The following is a 20,621-nucleotide window of genomic DNA, read 5'->3' as shown; positions in this document are numbered from 1 at the left end:
AATTAATATTAACATCACATATGTTAAAATTTCCTTTTCAAGTCTGTCTTCTCCACTAGGCTAAGTATTTTACTTGCCTTATCTCATTCAATCCTAGGAAAGAATTCCACGAAACAAATATTATTCTCCCATTTTACAGAGAGGGAACGAAGTCTTACATGTCTATGAATTGTTTCCCATATGTTTGCTTTGTTTTCTTTCTTTTTAAATTTTTAAATTTATTTTTAACTTTAAAATTGAAGCACAGTTGATGTACATTAGTATACTAGTTTCTAGTGTACAGCATAAGTGATTCACTGTTTTACAGATTATATGCCATTGAAAGTCATTAAAAAACAATGGCTATCATTCCTTTTGCTGTGCGATATGTCGCTGATGCTTCTCTATTTGCTTTATAATAGATTGCATGTCTTCATCCCATCCCCTGATCTTGTCCTTCCCCTCTCCCTTTCCCCATGGTATCCAGTACTTTGTTTTCTATCTCTGAGTCCGTCTAAAAGCATACAGTTATTTCAATAAATGATGCTGAATATCCACATGCAAAAAAAAAAAAAAAAAAAAAGTGAATCGACCCCTAGACCTTATACCACTCAGAAAAATCAGTTCAAAATAGATCATAGATATAAAACTGTAAAATTCCTAAGAGATAACACTGGAGAAAATCTAGGTGATCTTGGATTTGGTGATGACTTTTTAGATACAACATTAAAAGCATGATTTATGAAAGAAATAATTGGTAAGTTGAACTTTAAAAACAATTGTATTGGAGTATAGCTGATTTATGACTTGTGTTAGTTTCAGCTGAAGGTTTTCTTCTGAGTGGAGGAGCCCAGAACTGCTCCTCACTGGAACCTGAGTTGATAACTTTTGTCCTGTCACATCTTTGGCCTCTTAACTTCATCCACACATGATCCTGTTATTTGACATTTTTTTCCCAATTTTTCTCAGTAAGCAAAAGGGATTTAGCTTTTTTTGTTGCTTGCAGAAAGTCAGCTAACATCTTTACATTTTTTTTAATGGAACAATATTTGTTGATGCTTAACGGTAGTGTCCTTTCTTTTCAGAAGGTAAGCTGTCTGATTGGGATCAAGCTTTCCAAAGTTTATGTGAGTTCAGTTAAATTATTCTCAAAGTAGCTTGAAAGTAAATTGAAGTACAGTGGAGCCTCTGGTCAGTTTTAAAAGAGAGGGCAGGCAGGGGCTTTGCATCAGTCGAGTATTACTTGCCCTTCTTCAGTTTCAATCACTGTGCTGGGCACTTTATTTAAACTTCAGAGAAAGCTGGTTGCAGTGGCTACATTAGGCTCATAGAAGAGAAAACTTAGATTCAGAAAAATAGGCCTGAAGCTGCCTACATGGAGCTAAATCAAGATGGCCTGACAGTGGGGCCCTTTCTGTCTTATATTCTCCTTCAAAGCAAACCCAAAAACACATATATCTTTGACTATCGTTTTGGTCCCTTGGACATTTTCAACATCTTGTCAGCCCACTCAATACTGAAAGCATTGCAATCTTGCTTTCTTAAAAGGAAAATACCAGGGATTCATTCCATGGGCAGGGTAATAACTATTGATAATATTAGTACTCAGGAATTGATTTCACAAAAGAAATAAAGCTTTTCCTTTTGGTTGAAAAGTTATTAGAAATCTAAAGACCTGGAGGAACAAAAGATAGAAGTGTTCCTAATTAAGCCATAGCACTTTGATTTTATGTTAAATGGTTTAGTGAAAACTGAAATGCAATATGTACCAAAATGAATCTTTTTTCCCTACTGCTCTAGCCTCTCATATTTCACATCTATTTAAGTTTGAAATATTGAAAGAAAATGAACAAAAATGCAAATATACTCCATGATGATTATGTTTTTCTTTTTCTGCCTCTCCATAAAGACAACATAATTTTATTAATTAGCACAAATGGTTATAAAAACCACCACTTGCCAGGGTGTTATTCCCATTTACTATTTCCACAGTGTTGTGTAATGTGAAATTTTTGCACAGAATACTCAGCCAGGACTGTCAGCAGCTGAATTACCATGTGTTGGCAGTGTCTGTTAGAACCTGATCAGTATACATCCTGTGAATAAGATGTGTGAAGCACATAATAAAAGAAAGATGACCTCTCTTAGATAAAATACATTTGCCTCTCCCTTCTGCTGTTAGTAATAGTATTTAGCCTGTCTTATAGTAATTTAAATCAGCGTCCTAAGGCACGGAATAATTAGGTATTTCCCTACATTGTAACAAATGGCCCCGGCACATTTCTCTTCCTGTTCATACTATGGCTTTTGCTATTTTGTCATATATATTTTTTTTAAGTTGCCTTAAAAGTAGGGGAGGGTAGAATGAAATGGATTGGTTCATATGAAGCTTTTAGAAGCGATTTAAGATCTCTCGGATTTATGAAATTATTGTCCCTGGAGTTAATGTGAATCCTATTTACCTCAAATATCATTATTCTCTTTGCCAGGAACTCTGACAAGCTGAATAAATACATAAAGGGGGAATCTTGGAAGTAGGCAGACAGACTGGTGACTCATGACGGGGTCAGAGCCTTTGCTATTTGCTTAGGAACAGACCTCTCTCCCTGGCTGCTATGGGGAGGAAGTGATGATGGAGAACGGTCAGTCCCAGAGAGATGTGGTGGAGGCAGCTGGGAGGTCAGGGGTTAAACGTGTGCTATCTCAGCTATGCTGGGTGCAATAACAGCATCAGGCATCAGGAGAACGATCTATCAAGGCAATTAGTCAAGCCGGCCTTGTGGTAGCCCAGATAGGTCTGGCTCTGTTTGCGTCTGTTTATCAGTCCAAGATAAGAATTCTTGTGAACCTTTTTGTTACCTTGAGAAAGTAGACACCTGGAAGGTAAACATAAGACAGCAGTGTCTTTAAAAATTGATTTTGAAAAATGACTACAGCTCCCACAAGGATTAAATCATGTTTGTTTTTTTTTAAAGATGAGGAATTTCTTTGCTTATTTTTTTTCCCATCCATTTCTTGGTCTCTTCTTCCCAGAGTACAGATTATAGAATTGGACCTCTTTTGATCAAATGTGGGACTTGACCCACATGCCCTGGGAAGTGGGGAAGATAATTCAGATTACTGTGGTTTTACATTTTGCCCCAAGATTTTCCTGTAAATGCTGCACTTTCCATAAACTGCCCTAGACATTCAGAACATCTATCACTCCTGATTCACAAGAGTGGGCTGATTTAATACATCTTTTTTTCTTCTGATTTCAAACTCCTAGAGGACACTGGCAAGCATTCCTTTTGTCCTGATGTGACCATACCAAGGGGCACACAAGAGTCAGACATTTTCAAAGGGGATTTCACAAAAGCTCTCTGTGATTTGTGATTGTAGTTGTAGTGGTAAAAGCGGAATTGTAAGGCTCTGCTGCCTGCCGGCAAGGGAAATCTTCCCAGACCAGGTATTGAACCTGTGTCCTCTGCATTGGCAGGCAGACACTCAGCCTCTGGACCACCAGGGAAGTCCTATTTTTCTACTTCTACACCCATCGTCATGAAACTGGATTCGCCTCAATGCACATCACAAGAGGAGTGTGCCTCAGTCTTCAACGTCAGTGAGACCATTACTGGGGGCATTTTTGTGAATCTTTCCTAACCCAGTTCGGGCTTACTTCAAGATCTCATGGTCCCATCTGACATTAAAATTTCCAGTTATCTTCAAATCCAGTTTCCTAAGCTGAACCCACATTCCATTTTTCCAGGATAGCAAAGTATATCTGAATAAGAGGAGATTCTTATAAATTTTCATTATCCTTCGCTAGAAAAATCCAAGTCCAAGCGTTAGCTACCCAGATGTATGCAAGAACCATTTTTATTTTGACAGAAGCTATCTGTATGACTTCAACGAATGTATTAAATCTCTCTGAACCACACTTGTTCTCCATGTATGAACTGAGAATAACGGTAGGACCTTCACGGGGTTCTTGTGTGGAGTCAATGAAAGATGGACTCAGAGATGCCACGCATGGTGCTTAGAATAAGGGAAGCACCATATAAAGAGCCCAGCACTGTATAAATACCCACTACATAGTATATTTAGCTGATCCATTGACCTAGGGGTAGATGAACTGCCTTATGCTGCGGATATTCTAAACCCAGATTTACACTACGGCAAAAATAACATGGCTTCTATACAATTAAGATTGTTTTACCAGATTAAATTTTAAAAACTTTTTTAAAAAGGGCATTATTTTTAGACAGTGTTCAGGTTTACAGAAAAACTGGGCAGAAGGTACAGAGATTTCTCATAAACCTCCTGCCCCTATACATGCCTAGCCGTCTCCATTGTCAACATCTCCCACCAGGGTAGCATATTTGTCACAATCAGTGACCCTACGCTGACACGTCATTATCACCTAAAGTCCATAGTTCGCATTAAAGTTCACTTCCGATTAAATTTTTAGGTTGTTGAGTACAACCTCAGGGGTATCTAGCCATTCATTCAATTATTCATTATTGTTCCGATTTAGCAAATTTACTTTCCCCTAACCTGTGACATTTATTGTACTAATAAGATACAGTCGAGGTCTGTAAGGGGCTTATCGTGTAGTGTTTATCTTTTTTTTTCCTCTAAAGTCTATTATGTTTAATTTATTTATGTAAGGGCATATTATTCTATTACCCATGTGGAGCATATTTTCACCAGGCCCACATCCTATAACTGCACTTACAAGGATTATAACACAGAGGCTTCTGCCAAAATATAAACGAATGCGTTTTCTGAACCTTCCTATTTATCCCCACAGTAAAAATGGAAGAAGGCAATTTAAATCACAACTCTGATAATTTGTCATTGCAAAGCATTTTAAATAAGACCCTTCAAAAGTTCTTCTAGACAGAAGCTTGTCTTCATTTGTAAGTTATTATTAGATTCTGAAACTACATCAAAGGCCAGCTATAATGCAATCTGCTTCAGCACAGAATTTGGAATAATCGGATCTGTTGTGGCCCTCAGATTTTCATTGAGTTATTATTTTTTTTTCTGGATCTGGCCCCATTGTAAGAATGGGTGCTGTCAGCTTCACTTTGGGTATAATCAGGACCCTGCAGTCCCTGAGGATGTGAGTCTGGGTGAGGACAGGCACCTTTATGGACAGACAGTAGTTTTCGGGTTTGAACCTGAATTAGCCAAACTGGGCAAGCCCTCCAGGACTTCCCGGATAGCTCAGCAGGCAAAGAATCTGCCTGTGATGCAGGAGACACAGGAGACGTGGGTTCAATCCCTGGATCTGTAAGATCCCCCAGAGAAGAGAGTGACAACCCATTCTTGCCTGGAGAATGTCATGGACAGAGGAGGCTGGAGGGCCACCGTCCATTGGGCAAGTCCTCCATTCACAGGAGGCCTGGCACCTGTCTTTTCAGAGCCGGCTGTCTTTTAGGGGTAGGGTAGGAGTGGGGCAGAGAGAATCAAGAGCTGGAGAGCACAAGATCAACACAGCCCCCCTCGCCTTCTTTCTCAGTGGTCCCCAATGTGACACATTTCTTTCTACCATGAGGTCTTCTACATGTTTCTTTGAGTCTGCAAAGCAAGCCTTCCCCTTCACATGGTTAAATAGTTCTTTTCAATCCTCGGCAATTAAAGAGGACCCTTCTGATCTTTACACTAAATCTGATACTCTTTGGTTGTTTCATAGGTTGCCATGGTATATCAATGTGATTATCTAATGAATTCTTATTTCATCCACTAGAGTAGAAGTTCTCAGGGTCAGGTATTAGGTCTCCTTGGCTTTATATTATGAATATTTGGCATGTTGAAGATGCTTAATAAATGCTTATGAAATGAATTAAACAAGATAGATCTAGTGGCTTCCCTGGTGGCTCAGGCAGTAAAGAACCCGCCTGCAGTGCAGGAGACCCAGGTTCCATCCCTGGGTCCAGAAGATCCCCTGGAAATGAGAATGGCTACTCACTCGACAGTATTCTTGGCTAGAGAATCCCATGGCAGAGGAACCTGGTGGGCTACAGTCCACGAGGTCACAAAGAGTTGGACACAACTGAGCTACTTAAACACCAGCAGTGTAACAGAGAAAAATAATTATAAGTCATTAAATACTTATATTGACTTTCCTTAGTAAGTAAAATGATATGTGATACTCGGTCTAAGAAATTTCAAGAGTTTTGGATATACTATAAAGAAATGAAAAGGTGACTTTCCTTATGATTACAAACAAATCTAATTAATTTTTAAACTAATTAATAAGGTTAAAATCAATATAAGCAATGATAGGTACTTTTTTCATCATAGAAGTTTAATTTTCTGACTTTCAAGATGAATGAGGGCATCAGTGCAGATTTATCTTTGATCCTCTACTTATGTTCACAAAAGATCTGAGGGAATCCCAATTTCCTTTAGACTGAATGTGTAGAAATAACAAGTAAAATTCAGTAGATATTCTAAATACTTTAATATTCACTTACAAACTGGACAAAGTACAGGTACATTAATTCTTGCTAATGATACATTGTAAAACTGTTGAGTCAAGACTTTATTTATCAAAATGACATGGCTTCTGTAAATACTTTCTGTTCCTGAAGTGACAGAGATATGAAAGACAGAAGTTTGAAAAATCGTCACGACTAGTCACTTTCAGATTTTTGGACTCAGATTAGTGAACTGGTTTATTGAAGTAATATGGAAAAACCAGTGAAAATCAGATTCCAACGCAGGTAGGTTAAAAAAATAACGTGTGACTCAAATATATAGGATTAATCAAATTATCCCAGGCAGAGAAAATAACGTAAAACAATCCTTATCACAAACATTTACTTCTAAAATATTTAACAGATGGAATAATCTAAGACACTTTGTGATCTTTATTTTATAGCAACTGTGGTGGTAGTAGTGGTGATGGTTTAGTTGCTCTTGAGACCCCATGAATGGTAGCCCGCCAGTTCCTCTGTCCATGGGATCTCCCAGGCAAGAACTGCTGAAATAGGGGGCCATGTCCTTCTTCAGGGCATCTTCCTGACCAGGGATCAAGTTCATGCCTCCTACATTGCAGGCAGATTCTTTACCGTTTGAGCCACCAGGGAAGCCCATAGCAACTGAAGAACGTATGATATTTTAAGGTGAATTATCGTGATTTAACATTGAATTGCTAAGCAATTCCATGCCATGCATAGGAGGAGTAATAACAGAGAATATTAGCTCAAAGGAGCTATCAGTGCAATCATATATAAGTGATGAAAGAAGCCTGGAGAGGTAAAATGTGGTGGAAGAAGCCAGTGCCAGCAGGACTGAGTCAGCTAGCGAGCAGAGAGAAAATCAGATCAGGAAAAACCTTGTAGATCTCAGGAGTGAGTCCCCCAAGGCCAGGAGGTAACCCAACAGAGAAGAGTCAACACGGCCATAAATCTCCAGGACAGTGGGTCAGGAGGATTTGGGAAACAAGCTGCTGACATTTTAACCCATTATTACCTTGTGCCATCTCTTTGCCTTTTCAGAGGATTAGCTATCTATGTTGGAGAAGGCAATGGCACCCCACTCCAGGACTCTTGCCTGGAAAATCCTATGGGCAGAGGAGCCTGGTAGGCTGCAGTCCATGGGGTTGCGAAGAGTTGGACACGACTTAGCGACTTCACTTTCACTTTTCACTTTCATGCATTGGAGAAGGAAATGGCAACCCACTCCAGTATTCTTGCCTAGAGAATCCCAGGGATGGGGGAGCCTGGTGAGCTGCAGTCTATGGGGTCGCACAGAGTCAGACACGACTGAAGCGACTTAGCAGCAGCAGCTATCTATGTTAATTTCAGTTTTACTAGTTGCTGAATACACACACATATATAGAGAGAGAGCTTGGCAGGCTATAGTCCATAGGGTCATAGGGTCACAAAGAGTAGGACATTATCTAGCGCACACACACACACATATATTTATGTTTGTATTTTAGGTTAAATAATACAGAGGACATTAGTCAAGAGTATGTCTTTCATTTTTTGCTCCAAGGATGGGTTACTAGATCTCCTTGTAATAGACAGTTCCAACTCTGATGTATTTTCACGATTTTCTTTTTGGATTTGTGCATCATTTTGGTTTTAATCCTTCAACTGTCTCAATACTCTTTGTATATTATATAACCAATATTATGCAATACAGTTGGCCTTTACAATCCAAATTTACTATGAAGATGAGCTTCCAGACACAATACTTTTAAGGGAGCAGTACTTTTAAGAGATTGATATATGGACTTCCTTGGCGGCTCAGCAGTAAAGAATCCCCTTGCCTATGCAGGAGATGTGGGTTTGATCCTGAGTCAGGAAGATCCCGCGGAGAAGGAAATGGCAACCCATTCCAGTATTCTTGCCTGGCAAATCCCATGAATAGAGGAGCTTGGTGGGCTACAGTCCATGGGTTCACGAAGAGTCAGACATGACTTTGAGACTAAACAAAAACATATAATATACTCATAGCATAATACAATTTTTACTATAACACACCTTCCCATAATATTTTGATTTCTCAAATATCAAAGGGCGTATGCTCCTCATAAGACACAGATAGCTATACTCTGGTAGATCAAAGCATATAGGTTATGATAAGAGGCTTGTGGTCTCAATACGATTCTATGGTTAGAAATTTATATATATTTATATCTAGCTGATCTCAGGAGTTTCAAAGAAATCTCTAAGGATTGGAATTTGAAATGCATTACTTTTTTTCTAGGCCAGTTGAGAAATGAAAACATTCTTAATTATTTTAAGCCCATATAGTGGTGTACAATGTAATTAACTCTGATGTGTGTTTCACACCCAATTAGAGGGTATTTTAGCACCAAGATAATTGGACCCAGCAGCACCTGGGAAGTGTAATCAAACAAGTTTATCAGCAGAAATTATTGTCTTATGATCTTTTGCACTTTATGTTGTTCAAAGAGAGAATGGTCAAGACATCCGGGAAAACATTGTTCATTATTAAAATTTTGCTAAGGTCTGAATCCAGTTCAAGATATTGCTATGTTTTTAAAAATTTGTAAACTTTTGCTGTAATTTCATAATCAATGTGCTACTTTTACTAATGACTTATTCATTGCTTATCAGGATGATAATACCCATTCACTTTCTCTGGTAGCCAATGACCTGTGGTATGTTCTTAGGTCTGTGTTATGTTCTTGGTTATGGGAATAATCTGCTACAATTTTCCTTTTTTCCTTTGGATTGTTTGGGAATCAAATTCAGAACTGGAGTTCAGGCTGCAACTCATAGTTTGGAATTTTCAGACAGCACCAACCGCGAGTTCAAAGGGTTCATTCCCTCAGCAGAGAGCCTATGGATTGCATGTCTTTATAGTCCTGGTAGTGGCAGGATGCATGACTGCCAGGATGGAAGGAGGATAAGAAGGAAACAAGAAAGGAAGAATGCAGGTAGGCTGTGTACCTAGTTGTCATGGGGCAGGTCCTTCAAAATAGATGGAGCGGTCAGGTATTATCCGAACACAACCGGTTTCAAAGTTCTCTCTTCTTACCTCCATTATCTGCATTACAGTAACATGGGATTGTGCCTTTAGAAGACATAACAAAAGCAAGGTCACAGTCATCACGTATATTTTTTGATATACTAGGGAGTAAGGGCAAGTCACTTGACCAAGCCTGCTTAGATACTTTTATTTCTCCTTGGGTTTTGCTTTTGTTTTGTTTTCCTCCTAGTTTGAGTAACATGTCTTGAGAAGGCTCTGACAGCAGAAACACTCTACTTTAGTAAAAAGGAAAGTACTCTTTGCTGCCTTATATAGGAAAATCTGATTTCCTCATACCCATGGCTTTTATACAAGGGAAACACTCCAGATTTCCATAAACCCTGGCTTTGTTCCTATAGGCAAGTCAGGTCTTTTTTTTTTTTTTAAATCTTGTCTAACACATTTGTTTTTCAGTGTGTGTGTGTGTGGGGGGGGGGGGGACTATGCAACCATTTATAATTACATTAGAGTATTTTTTTATTGCATTGGTATCTTTTAGATGACTTTTAATACTATATTTTGGCCCAGTTTTAAAACTTAAACAGAGCCAACTAGTCAAAACTACACTAATGCTAAAATTGATGTTAATGGAAGCTGAGGAAATGCTTCTTGAGAATTTAATGCCTTGGCCTATTCATTTGTGACTTAAAGTCACAAATTTTAATTTTGAGAGTCTACTGGGTGCTAGATAAAAAAATATAAATATGTATTGCCTTTGGGAAAATAGCAGTGTATTTAAGAAAATAAAACGTGAACACAAGTTGAACAAGTAGAACATAAGTGTCAAGAGATGTTCTTAGTCATCAGAAATAAAGGACCAATGGCAACTGAGTTGATGGATGAAGGGTTCCTGTAAGGAGGAGACTAGAGCCCAAAGAACTTTAGGGCAAGTGCCTGGGAAAAAGGACTTGCTGTGGCCTTTTCACACTGGAAAAGTTACTGTGTAAAGCATGTGAGCCCAGTCATTTCTGAATAGCAGGTGGTGCTAGTAGTAAGGAACCTGCCTGCCCATGCAGGAGACAAAAGATACATGGGTTTGATCCCTGGGTTGGGAAGACCCCCTGGAGGAGGACATGGCAACCCTCTCCAGCACTCTTGCCTGGAGAATCTCATGGACAGAGGAACCTGGCGGGCTACAGTCCACAGGGTCACAAAGAGTCAGACAAGGCAATTTAGCACAGCACACAGCCAACCTTACAACTTAAAAAAAATCACCACATCCCATTCCTTATTGCTGGAAGATAGGAAAACAAACCACAACAAAAAAGACAATCTTCTATATACTTCCTTTCAGACAGCTGCCCAGTCATTGTCACCAGCAAACAAGAGTGCAAGAGATATATGTAACGCTCTGCTCATCTCAACAAAGTAGCAAAATCTACTTAGAAGAAAAGGAAAATGGTGCTCCGTATGACAATCAGGAATTGTGCGGGTGCAAGTGTGCCTGTATGTGTGCAGATTTCATGCAAAGCCTGGATGTCTTTTTGGAAGGGAAGGTTCACTTTCCAGTGGACTTAGACTCATACATACATTTTTTAGTATCTCTAATCAGAAGCCACATGTTCAGCATTTGGCAAATTCCCATAGGTGACGTAAGTGAGGAGAAGGTTCATAAACAAATTCCCCATTACTTGCCTCCTGTTGCTGACTTTACTGGAAGCCAAAATGGTGGTTTCCAAGCAGTGAGCTTTGTTTTCAACAGCATATTCCATTTCTCAGTAGGAGAAGAAGAAAAAGATAAAGTAGAAAAGACGTCCAAGGTTTGGGTCCTTGGGCCTCGTAGACAGTTCCACAAGGAGAAATCAAAACTTTTAAATATTGATCTTCAGTGTAAAACTTCTAACTATTGATCTCCTTTTCTCTGTCAGGAGCTTGCAATTATGCCATCCGAGGCAGATCCTGGCCAGAATGATTTCATATTTAATCAACTCTTTGATGCAGGAAAGTGTTAAAAGCTTATTGAGCATCTCACCGTCTCCTCTCTTCTGGACATTTTTTCCTCTACCGCCACAGACTCTTGCAGACTTTCCTCTACTGCCACAGACTCTGTGAAGTCTTGGGAAGGCTTTTCTCTTTGATTTGTTTGCCTTCAGAGTTCTAGCTCTTCATCTCTGGCCTTTCCAGATTTGCGAACAGCCGGAGCACATTTAAAAAACCCAACAGTGCTTGGCCAACACAAACTAATTTTCATGGAATATCAACACAGTTGCCATGATCTACAGTCTCTCTGACATCGCCACTCCCCTTCTGTGCATGACTCAAGGCACAGGCTTAATGCTTTGGGGCGCCTGGGATGGCATCCTCAGAAGCAGATGGGCCAATAAACATACACAATGTCTCAGAATCTAAACAGAGCAGCAGGTTTAATTTTGGAGCCCATTTCCCCATGAAAATACAGACTTTTAAAGCCTGACTCAGTGAAAGGCTCTTCAGAGCTTTAAACCTTGAAATATTTCAGTGGATGTGTGCTGGTGATGGGGTAGTCCCAGTCATAGAATATTCTAGAATAAAACATTTATAGTGGAAAAAGTGTAGGGGGCTCAGGTACTTATCTGAGTGATGTGATTATTTAACACAAGAGGGAAACATTTTAAAAACTTTAGAAGACAGATAACTTCCCAACTCTTTTTTTCTCCCCCCCTTGGCTGATGTGTAGATAAAGTATGAAATGTTGTGACGTTTGGAGACTTGTTCTCCAGAAGTTTCCTTGATAAAAAGGCAAGAGTTATAGTGTTCCTTTCATGTGCTATATAGGTGTTTAAATAGGGTAGGCTTAGACTGGTGACCTGAAGGAACTTTTACGCTTGCGTTTGCTGCCTCTAAGATTAGAATAAAAGTTTTACATTTAAATAGAGGAAAAGGGCACTGAGAATATTTCCTTGACAGAGAGAATTGAGAAGAAAAAGATAATAATGTTGAACAGGTTTGAGCCCAGGCTTGCCAAAAAAAAAAAAAAAAAATTCCTGCATTTCTTCTCTGTATCCATCCTCTAATATGCAGGGGCTCAGCTTGCAAAGGTGGAGAATATTTCATCAGATTTTTGTGAAAATATAGCTTCTCTCACGCTACCACTGACTCCCTTAGATTTTTACCTCAAAAGAAAAAAAAAAAAAAAAACCATCGATGCCTTAATCTAAGCCCCTGGAGTTAGTTTTCATCTGTGCCTTTCTACAGAAAATTTGCTTTAGCAACAGAGTTGTGTCAAAAGCTACAGTGTAGACATCCCAACAAATATAAGTAAATGAAACAGAAGGAAACAGCTCTGTGCCGAGGCTTCCAGTTTTGCGTTCTTGTTAACAGCCTATTCTAAGGAAGGGGCTTTCCTGCTGGCTTAGATGCTAAAGAATCTGCCTGAAATGCAGGAGACCCAGGTTGAAGCTCTGAGTCAGGAAGATGCCCTGGAAAAGGGAATGCAACCTACTCCAGTATTCTTGCCAGGAGAATTCCATGGACAGAGGCACCTGGCAGGCTACAGTCCATGGGGGTAGCGAAGAATCAGATGCGACTAAGTGACTAACACTTTCACTTTTCACTATCCTCAGGGAATAATCAAACATTCACATAATTATTTATTTGGCACTTATGAAGAAAATAATATAATAACACTCTCAATATTACTAAGGACTAATTTAAGCACTTGCTATGTGCTCCACTGTGAAAAGTACTTGACATATCTCACTTAATCTTCTTAACAGGACTCTGAACTGTTATTTCTATGCTCACTTTAACAGTGGGGGAAAAGGAGACTTAGAAAGTTCGACATATTGATTCTAACTTAACATAGCTTAGGAGCCGAGGCGGTAGGCTGTCTGACCCAGATTGGGAGCTCCTGAGCTGTATACGCCCGGCACCGGTGTACACTGAAGCTGTGGTCTAACTCTAGCGGCCACATCCTTCACCTTCAATCAAATTGCCTCTGCAAGGGCGCTCACAGTCACGTTTATCCAAGACCTCCTCTGCGTTGTCGTGATGAGATGCTATTTTTTAAGTTCCCTAAAATGAACTGAGGGCTGCATGACTGGAGGCACTAGGAAGAGCAGGGGACTAGGAAATGTTATCTCTCAGACGCATGGTAGGAAGAGATTTTCTGGTTCCCCAGTGGTGGTAGAGCTCTGAGTTTAATTCTGTGCCATGAATTGGGAGTGGAAATGACGTATTTCTCCTCTGGGCTAGAAGCATTTAATTATGTGAAATCCTTTGGAATGCTCTGTCCTGCGACAGCAAATTGCAATTTTCCAGATTGCGGCTGCTCTGTCTGTCTCGGTCTCAGCATGAAGACGACAATGATGTTGGACAGAGTTCTCGTCAACCCGCACGTGGGAGAAATAACCCTTGTTCAGCCAAGCCACTGGGATTTGAAATTGTTTCATACCAGAGCATGAGATTGCTGATCCAAACGGATGAAGCAAACATTCTGTCCCACAGTCAACAACTAACATTCTGATCAAACATTTGAGCCTCTGATTTCTTGGCTAAAATGAGGCTACTAAGACCTTTTCATAGGTTTGTTGCTAAGATGAAATGAGATAAAGTACTACACAGAAAATATTACTGCACGAGAGGCTTTGTTCCTCTCCAGTGCGTGGGGTTTAGTTGCTAAGTCATGTCCAACTCTGGCGACTCCATGAACTGTAGCCTCCCAGTCCTCTCTTGTCCATGGGATCCTCCAGACAAGAATACTGGAAGGGGTTGCCATTACCTTCTCCAGGGAATCTCCCCAGTCCTGTTCTTTTGTAGTTTCTAGAATTGCATCAGACAGGAATTCATCAGAGTTAGTGAAAATTCAGGGTAGTTTGTGGTTATTGAAGGGATATTGATGTATTTAAGGCCTTTGAATGTTTTTTTTTTATGTTTTCTAACATCAAGCATAATAACCTGGCACGTTTAGAACTTCCCTAGGATCCAGTGGTTAAGCCTCTGTACTTCCACTGCAGGGGACACAGGTTTGAGACCTGGTAGGGCACCCCACTCCAGTGCTCCTGCCTGGAGAATCCCAGGGACGGGGGAGCCTGGTGGGCTGCAGTCCATGGGGTCGCACAGAGTCGGACACGATGGAGAGACTTCACTTTCACTTTCCACTTTCATGCATTGGAGAAGGAAATGGCAACCCACTCCAGTGTTCTTGCCTGGAGAATCCCAGGGACGGGGGAGCCTGGTGGGCTGCAGTCCATGGGGTCGCACAGAGTCGGACACGACGGAGAGACTTCACTTTCACTTTCCACTTTCATGCATTGGAGAAGGAAATGGCAACCCACTCCAGTGTTCTTGCCTGGAGAATCCCAGGGACGGGGGAGCCTGATGGGCTGCTGTCTATGGGGTCGCTCAGAGTCGGGCATTACTGAAGCGACTTAGCAGCAGCAGCAGGGGAACTAAGACCCTATTTCCATATCTTGGATATTGTGAATAATGCAACGATGAACATAGGGGAGCAGACATCTCTTTAGGAGCATGATCCCATCTCCTCTGGGTATATACCCGGAAGTGGAATTGCTGTATCATACAGTGGTTCTATTTTTAATTTTTTGAGAAAGTGCCACACAGTTTTCCATAGTGGCTGTACTCATTTCCAGAGAATATTGATTATGATTCTCAGATTTCAAATTAACGGTCAACAGTCCCTGTCTAACTGATACCTGAAGTTTATAGCTATTTCTTTATGTACAAATTCAAAAAATATATATCCTTGAATTGTATGTTGTAAAACACTCCAACATTAGAAATTATTGTAATCTTGAGATTATTCTACTTACTTAGCCTTGTAAGTATGCATATAGTTTCCTTATAATTTTATCCTTGCCTGAAATTAAATAGAAAATTATACACATGGACTTTGTCAGCTTAGGCCTTAATCCATTTATTTGTGCTTAGCTGTAATGGCATCAGTCATTATCAACAATTGATCCCAGAAATAGTCAAATGGGGTTCACTTTCATAATACATAAGACTTGCTCATGGTTCCTCCTGTGCGTGATCCCATGTGATAAAATCCTTCCCAACGATGCTTTTTAAACAAGGAGTATGTGATGCTGGCAATCTGTAATAGATAGTTGGTGAGTTTCTAAGTGTATATTTTGAATGTACATTAATTTGCTTGTACATTGTGATTGAGACTCACACGTCAGGTTGTGCTTCTGTTTTAGAATATGACAGTAGAAAATGTTTCTTTTAAATAAATGCTATATTAATTTCTATCAGACAAAAATTTGCATAATTAATTATATATATATTTTCCATCTGCCAGGAAGTGCCAATTCAAAAATCAGTGGATGATAATGTGACTTTCAGCATTCACAGTGGCTGGAATTTTTTCAGTGCTCTTTAACTTGTGGTTTTAATTTCCTGCCATATTCTAACGAGAATTCTTATTGACTATACCTTTTATCTCATGTTATATCTAAACTGTTTTGTAGTGAGAAGAGTTATAAGGAAATAAGGGAAATAAAGTCACAAGGTCCCAAACACTTTATTTTGCCGTTAAGCCATTTTTATGTTAGGTGTTTGGAGAAGGAACTGGCAACACACTCCAGTACTCTTGCCTGGAGAATCCCATGGACAGAGGAGCCTAGCAGTCTATAGTCCATGAGGTTACAAGACTCGGACACGACTTACCGACTAAACCACCACCACCATGTTAGGTGTTAACATTTGCATAAGCTTTTGAAATATGTGAACCCACTCTATGGTTCAACATTCTGTTAACCTCAAGACATCTTGACCTCCTGTAAACTTTTCTTACCAAACCATTTTGTGAAATAAATTAAGAAAAATCACAACTGAGAAGCTTTAGACAAAGGTAAGCCAGAGACAAAATTAATTACTAAAATGGTATTTTCTCTTTCAATGAGAGAAAGAAAAAGTACCCAGACATTTTAGTAATTGATTCAAAATGACCCAGGTTTGGTTCCATTGAAGAGGTACATTTCACAAATAGAAATGATGAAAGAAATCCTCTTAGGTTTGGCTTTAGAGCTGAGCTTTTGTGACTCAAAGAAAAAGCATCACAGAGTTGCCAGCTCTTTCGTATCTCACATGGCAATCAATAACCTAGGTAAACATGGGCTCAGAGTAAATCCAGTATCTTGGTGCCTTCATTTCTGCAGGTCTAAAGAGGCCAATCTTTTTGTCGCGGAGACGAGACTTGTTTTCATCAGTGCTCTTAATAAAGTAAAACAGCTGCCTGAACAGCCTGGCACACTCCCGGTGAAGGTCATCTGTGTCCCCTCATGTCTTAACCAGTCCATGGGGTTAACTCTTTTCTCTCCTTGACTTCTCTGAGACCCACAGCTACTCAAGATCCACTTTCGGCTCTTTTGAAACACGGACTTCAATATGCCACAAATATGTGGCATTCTCTCTTGATTAGACAGTGAGACAATATACAGGTAAAGGGATTGGAATTTTATTTTTCAATGAAATAAGGATTCAAAGATGAGAGCCAAGAAAAAAAAAAGCTCTTTAAAACACACTCTAAATCTCTGTCTTTTGATATTTGTAAGAGGAAAATGATATCCGCAAGGTTTTTCTGTAGTTTTCACATAAACAGAACTGATACACTGTAGCTATTGTCTTATTTCAAATCTCATAGTTTCTGCCAGCATCTACTGTTCACATCAACAGGCAGCTAGCTACCCACCCAGTTAGTGCAAATTTCAGGAGAGAATTAGCTGTCTTTTGAACTTATCAAGAATTTGCCAAAGTGCAAATAGAAATACCAAACACAAGAAGGATTTGCTGAAATATTTCCTTGAGATTGGTGTTTGAAGTAAAACTCTTGGCACACTTGAAACTGGGAGCTTATTATTGCTCTGATTAGTCATTTGTTAGGTGACGCAATTTATATTTCCTCCCTTTCTTTTTTTTCTTCTTCTTCTTCTTTTTTTCATAATGTATGGATCACCTCCATTTGGCTTAAGGTAAATTCTGTTATTCAAAGAAATAAAGGTTTTGCTAACATCAACTTTGCTTCCAGTAATAACAGTTTACTTCATGAAAGCTCTTTTTATTGAATGAAACTCAATGCAGTTAAATAATTACATATGACCTAATTCTATCTTGGACAAGGGATATCTCCTCACGGCTGCCCCTCCTGACCTTGGACATGGAGTAGCTCCTTTCAGCCCTCCTGCGCCCGTGCAGCTGCCACTCCTTGGACGTGGGGTAGCCCCTCTCGGCCGCTCCTAGGCCGACGCAGCCTGGCACTCTTGGTCACCACCCCTGACCTTGGGCAAGGGGTGGCTCCTCTCGGCCACGCTTCTGCACAGTCTGTTGCAGCCAGTGTGCTTCTGCTATAAATACCCCTCCTCCAAGGTAAGGAGCAGCGGCTGTGCTTTGCTGGAACAGCCATGAAGAGATACCCCAGGTCCAAGGTAAGAGAAACCCATGTAAGACAGTAGGTGTTGCGAGAGGGCATCAGAGGGCAGACACACTGAAACCATACCCACAGAAAAACTAGTCAATCTAATCACACTAGGACCAAAGCCTGGTCTAATTCAATGAAACTAAGCCATGCCCTGTGGGGCCACCCAAGATGGGCAGGTCATGGTGGAGAGGTCTGACAGAATGTGGTCCAGAGGAGAAGGGAATGGCAAACCACTTCAGTATTCTTGCCTTGAGAACCCCATGAACAGTATGAAAAGGCAAACTGATAGGATACTGAAAGAGGAACTCCCCAGGTTGGTAGGTGCCCAATATGCTACTGGAGGTCAGTGGAGAAATAACTCCAGAAAGAATGAAGGGATGGATTCAGGCAAAAACAATACCCAGTTGTGGGTGTGACTGGTGATAGAAGCAAGATTCGATGCTGTAAAGAGCGATATTGCATAGGAACTGGAATGTCAGGTCCATGAATCAAGGTAAATTGGAAGTGGTCAAACAGGAGATGGCAAGAGTGAATGTCGACATTCTAGGAATCAGCGAACTAAAATGGACTGGAATGGGTGAGTTTAACTCAGATGACCATTATGTCTACTACTGCAGGCAGGAATCTCTCAGAAGAAATGGAGAGGCTATCATGGTCAACAAGAAGTCCAAAATGCAGTACTTGGATGCAATCTCAAAAATGACAGAATGATCTCTGTTCGTTTCCAAGGCAAACCATTCAGTATCACAATAATCCAAGTCTACGCCCCAACCAGTAATGCTGAAGAAGCTGACGTTGAACGGTTCTATGAAGACCTACAAGACCTTTTAGAACTAACACCCCAAAAAGATGTCTTTTTCACTATAGGGGACTGGAATGCAAAAGTAGGAGATCAAGAAACACCTGGTTTAACAGGCACATTTGGCCTTGGAATGCGGAATGAAGCAGGGCAAAGACTACTAGAGTTTTGCCAAGGAAATGCACTGCTCATAGCAAACACCCTCTTCCAACAACACAAGAGAAGACTCTACACATGGACATCACCAGATGGTCAACACTGAAATCAGATTGATTATATTCTTTGCAGCCAAAGATGGAGAAGCTCTATACAGTCAGCAAAAACAAGACTGGGAGCTGACTGTGGCTCAGATCATGAACTCCTTGTTAGCAAATTCAGACTTAAATTGAAGAAAATGGGGAAAACCACTAGACCATTCAGATATGACATAAATCAAATCCCTTATGATTATACAGTGGAAGTGAGAAATAGATTTAAGGGAGTAGATCTGATAGAGTGCTTGATGAACTATGGATGGAAGTTTGTGACATTGTACAGGAGACAGGGATAAGACCATCCCCATGGAAAAGAAATGCAAAAAAGCAAAATGCCTGTCTGAGGAGGCCTTGCAAATAGCTGTGGAAAGAATAGAAGCGAAAAGCAAAGGAGAAAAGGAAAGATATAAGCATCTGAATGCAGAGTTCCAAAGAATAGCAAGGAGAGATAAGAAAGCCTTCCTCAGCGATCAATGCAAAGAAATAGAGGAAAAGAACAGAATGGGAAAGACTAGAGATCTCTTGAAGAAAATTAGAGCTACCAAGGGAACATTTCATTCAAAGATGGGCTCGATAAAGGACAAAAATGGTATGCTCAAAATTCTCCAAGCCACGCTTCAGCAATATGTGAACCATGAACTTCCAGATGTTCGAGCTGGCTTTAGAAAAGGCAGAGGAACCAGAGATCAAACTGCCAACATCCACTGGATCATTGAAAAAGCAAGAGAGTTCCAGAAAAACATCTATTTCTGCTTTATTGACTATGCCAAAGCCTTTGACTGTGTGGATCACAATAAACTGTGGAAAATTCTGAAAAAGATGGGAACACCAGCCCACCTGACCTGCCTCTTGAGAAACCTATATGTAGGGCAGGAAACAACAGTTAGAAGTGGACATGGTACAACAGACTGGTTCCAAATAGGAAAAGGAGTATATTGTCATCCTCCTTATTTAACTTATATGCAGAGTATATCATGAGAAATGCTGGGCTGGAAGAAGCACAAGCTGGCATCAAGATTGCTGGGAGAAATATCAATCACCTCAGATATGCAGATGACACCACCCTTATGGCAGAAAGTGAAGAGGAACTAAAAAGCCTCTTGATGAAAGTGAAAGTGGAGAGTGAAAAAGTGGGCTTAAAACTCAACATTCAGTAAACTAAGATCATGGCCTCTGGTCCCATCACTTCATGGGAAATAGATGGGCAAACAGTGGAAACAGTGTCAGACTTTATTTTGGGGGGCTCCAAAATCCCTGCAGATGGTGATTGCAGCCATGAAATTCAAAGACGCCTTCTCCTTGGAAGGAAAATTATGACCAGCCTAGATAGCATATTGAAAAGCAGAGACATTACTTTGCCAACAAAGGTCCATCTAGTCAAGGCTATGGTTTTTCCTGTGATCATGTATGGATGTGAGAGTTGGACTGTGAAGAAAGCTGAGTGCTGAAGAACTGATGCTTTTGAACTGTGGTGTTGGAGAAGACTCTTGAGAGTCTCTTGGACTGCAAGGAGGTCCAATCAGTCCATCCTAAAGGAGATCAATCCTGGGTGTTCTTTGGAAGGACTGATGCTGAAGCTGAAACTCCAATACTTTGGCCACCTCATGCAAAGAGTTGACTCATTGGAAAAGACTCTGATGCTGGGAGGGATTGGGGGCAGGAGGAGAAGGGGACGACAGAGGATGAGATGGCTGGATGGCATCACCGACTCGATGGACATGAGTTTGGGTAA

Source organism: Ovis canadensis, chromosome 7 (assembly GCF_042477335.2).
Source record: "Ovis canadensis isolate MfBH-ARS-UI-01 breed Bighorn chromosome 7, ARS-UI_OviCan_v2, whole genome shotgun sequence".
In the NCBI taxonomy this organism is placed as follows: domain Eukaryota; kingdom Metazoa; phylum Chordata; class Mammalia; order Artiodactyla; family Bovidae; genus Ovis; species Ovis canadensis.
Note: the sequence above shows the minus strand (reverse complement) of the source record.